Raw genomic sequence first — 3,373 nt, forward strand, 5'->3', positions numbered from 1 at the left:
ACAGAATCATAAGGAATGTAATGATATCAGTTATCGATGTGAAGACCTGTTAGATACTGGGCTTTACTTATCATATTAAAATCCCCCAACATCCCTGAGATATGTGCTCTTATTATCCCTAGGTAAATGAGGAAACAGGGCCTAGAGCAAGAAGCAATTCACTAAAGCCTTGCGGGAAGGGCACAAATCAAAACTGACCTGTCTCCCAAGGCAGACCCTTAAACACTAAGTTGTAACTGCCTTGGCATTCCGTCTGGCCCCTAATTCAAATCCTGCAGGCAAATTGGTATCCTATACCATAGGATCACATGAGACCATATTTAAAATACTGCTTTAAGATCAGCCCCGGGCCAGAAGACCTCCAAAGGCAGTGAGACTCATGGCCAGGGCCAATAAAAACAGCCCCAGTTCCAAGAAGCTGCCAGCCAAAGTGGGGAGGCGAGTGTCTCCACTGTGGACACATCTGAACCTGGGGCACTGTCTTGGAATGCCAGAAGCAGTCAGGAAGAGAGAGGATTTTGCAGGGATTCTGTAAGAAACAACGATAATCCCACTTTATATTCCTAAAGTGATTTATATTTTTATAGTGTTCTTTGATCCTTAATGGAGAACTCCCAGGTTCTCTGACCCTAGCTCTTCCATTCTTACTGAGTGACCTTAGGCAGGTTACTTAACCTCTCTGTGCCTCTCAGAATGGGGAATGTTGTTAGTAACAACCGTTGTGAGGTGCAATACAAAAATGTGAAATCTGGCACAACACCTCTGGGAAAGGAGATGGGAGAGAAGAGGCTTAAACAACAGAACAGAAAAGCAGAGAATTTTAACTCAGATAGATGTGGGTACAAATCTTGGCTTGGCCTCAACTGGCTGTGTTTGTTAGCTGTGAAATGAGCCCAGTGCTCTCCACCCACAAGTACTGATGTGGAGTAAGCGAGATGGCAGAGGGGAGGCCCCAGAACAGAAATCTCGAACCAGCTGGAATAATCTGACCTGCAACTACTTTTTGTTTGGCCCACACAACAGCCTCTCCCCCTACAATGTCATTAATAAACATTTTCAAGCCTACAGAAAAGTTGAAAGAATAGTACAAGGAATACTCTCTACCTGGATTCAAGAATTGCTATCGTTTTTCCAGATTTATCTATATTCATATGTACAATCTTTCTGAATTATTTAAAGTAAGTTGCTGCCTTACTGGTACTTCATGTCTCAACACTTAAGCAAAAATCTTAAGAAAAAATTGCATTCTCCTAAATAACCACAATAATATTATCACATCTAAGAAAATGAACAATTATACTATAATATCCTGTAACATTCAGTTCATTCTCAAATTTCCATCATTTGTTTAAAGAATGTCTTTTATAGCTGTTTATTTTTCAACAGTATCAAATCAAGATTTACACATTGTATTTGGAATTATTTCTAGCATTCGTTTATCTTTTTTTCATTATTTCCCTCTAATATTCTTAAACCTATAGCGATGTTGTGAGAACGTTACAGTGAATACCCATTTACCACCATGCAATGTTTTGTTTTGTTTAATTAAACTAGTACTATGTCGATTGGACTTCCACATGGGAAAAAGAAAAAAAGAAAAAAAAGACATCACTCCTTGTCTACAGCCATGCCACCCTGAATGTGCCCGATCTCATCTGATCTCAGAAGCTAAGCAGAGTCAGTCCTGGTTAGTACTTGGATGGTTAGTACTAGGAAGACCAGGTGCTGTAGGCATTTAAAAAAAAAAAAAAAAAGACATCACTCCTACCTCATACTTTCCACAAAATCAATTCAAGATTGATTATAACTCTAAATGTAAACAATACAACAAAATAGGTTTTAGACAAAAACATAGAATATCTTCATGTCCTTGAAGTAGGCAAAGATTTATCAGAGGACACAAACACCAACCAAAAGGAAAAAGTTTCATCGACTGGGCTACATTCAAATAAGAATTTCTCTTCATCAAAAGATACCATAAGGGCGGAGGGGTGAGAAGGCTGCACAGTAGGAGGAAAAAATAGAAAAATACGCAGCTGATAAACAATTCGTATTCAAAATGTTATTTTTAAAAAACATAGGAGTTATAAAGACAAGACCAACAATTCTATAAGAAAACGAAGAAAAAAAAAGGAAAAGACTTGACTTGCCATCTCATAAAAGAAGATATCCAAATGGCCAATAAGCATATGTAAAAATGCTTACATCTTTTGACAAATGCAAATGAAAACCTCAAAACCACCTGTGGGCTGCTGGTATTAAGGAAGAGAGGAAGCGCTTAAGACCAAGCCTTGAGGAAGTACAACTTTGAAAGGCAGGGTAGAGAGTGTGACTCTACCAGGGAGACACAGGTAGGAGGCAAAGCCAGGAGGCTGGGTGCTCTAGAAACCACAGGAAGAGGAGTCTCTGCCCTTGTGAATAGGCCAAAGGCTGCTCCTAACTGGCATTGGGATGCATCTTTTGGAAGCCCCTCACTCCATCACTTCCACATCTGTAGAGTGGCACTCACTGAACTGACTTCCTCAGTATGCTGAGAGGTGGAAAGATCTCAAGGACTTGTACATGTCTGACCATGTTGGGACAGGAAAAAAGATCTGGCCTCTTCAGTTGACACAGAATGGGCTCCAAGGGATGGTGGCAATCTAACCAGCTCAAAACAACGAACGTCCTCTACAGTTGGAATCCTTCACCATCCACTTGTACCCTGGGCCTAGGCAGGCAAGGAGTTTCTCCATTCCCCTGTGAAAGAGATGAGGAGGCCTTTCCACATCTGGGCTATATACCGATGACCAATCTCTACCCACGTCCCATCTGAAATAAGGCATTGAAAAAGACTGGATTTTTTAAATGAAAGGAGAAAAAAAAAAAAGATGTCAGGGGTTCCATACATCAAATTCCTCCCACCACACTTCTTTTTCATCTCCAAGTCAGGCTTCTATCTCACTCAAGCCTGCATTCATTAGTTCATTCATCCATTTACTACTCAGTCCCTCCGTGCAAGCTCACTGTACTCTGATCTCTGCTCAAAAGGTATCTCCTCTAAGAGATCTTTCCTCTAAAATACCTTCCTCCTCCCCACCTTAGAACTCTTTATCCCCTTACCCGGCTTTATTTATCTTCAGAGCACTTTTCATCCTGACATTATATTATTCATATATGTATTTCTTTGTCTATTTTCTGTTTCTCAAATCAGAACATAAGTCTATGAGGCCAGGTATTTTGTTTCATTCTCTGCTGTATCTTTGCAAGTAGCACAGTGCCTGGTACCCAGCAGGTGCTCAATAATTGTTGAAGGAATGCCAAAAGAATAGCAGGTGTGCAGTGAGCACATGAGGGGCGTGGTGGATTCAGAAGTGACTAAGTGGAGGTTTTC

At 40.6% G+C, this 3,373-nt stretch overlaps 1 pseudogene; it reads left to right on the forward strand.

Moving 5' to 3' along the window:
* Positions 1 to 1,617: 1,617 nt before the first annotated feature.
* On the forward strand, positions 1,618 to 1,734 carry LOC112471315 (annotated as a pseudogene).
* Positions 1,735 to 3,373: the final 1,639 nt, after the last annotated feature.

Source organism: Pteropus alecto, unplaced genomic scaffold (genome assembly GCF_000325575.1).
Source record: "Pteropus alecto unplaced genomic scaffold, ASM32557v1 scaffold45, whole genome shotgun sequence".
NCBI classification, from domain to species: Eukaryota; Metazoa; Chordata; class Mammalia; order Chiroptera; family Pteropodidae; genus Pteropus; species Pteropus alecto.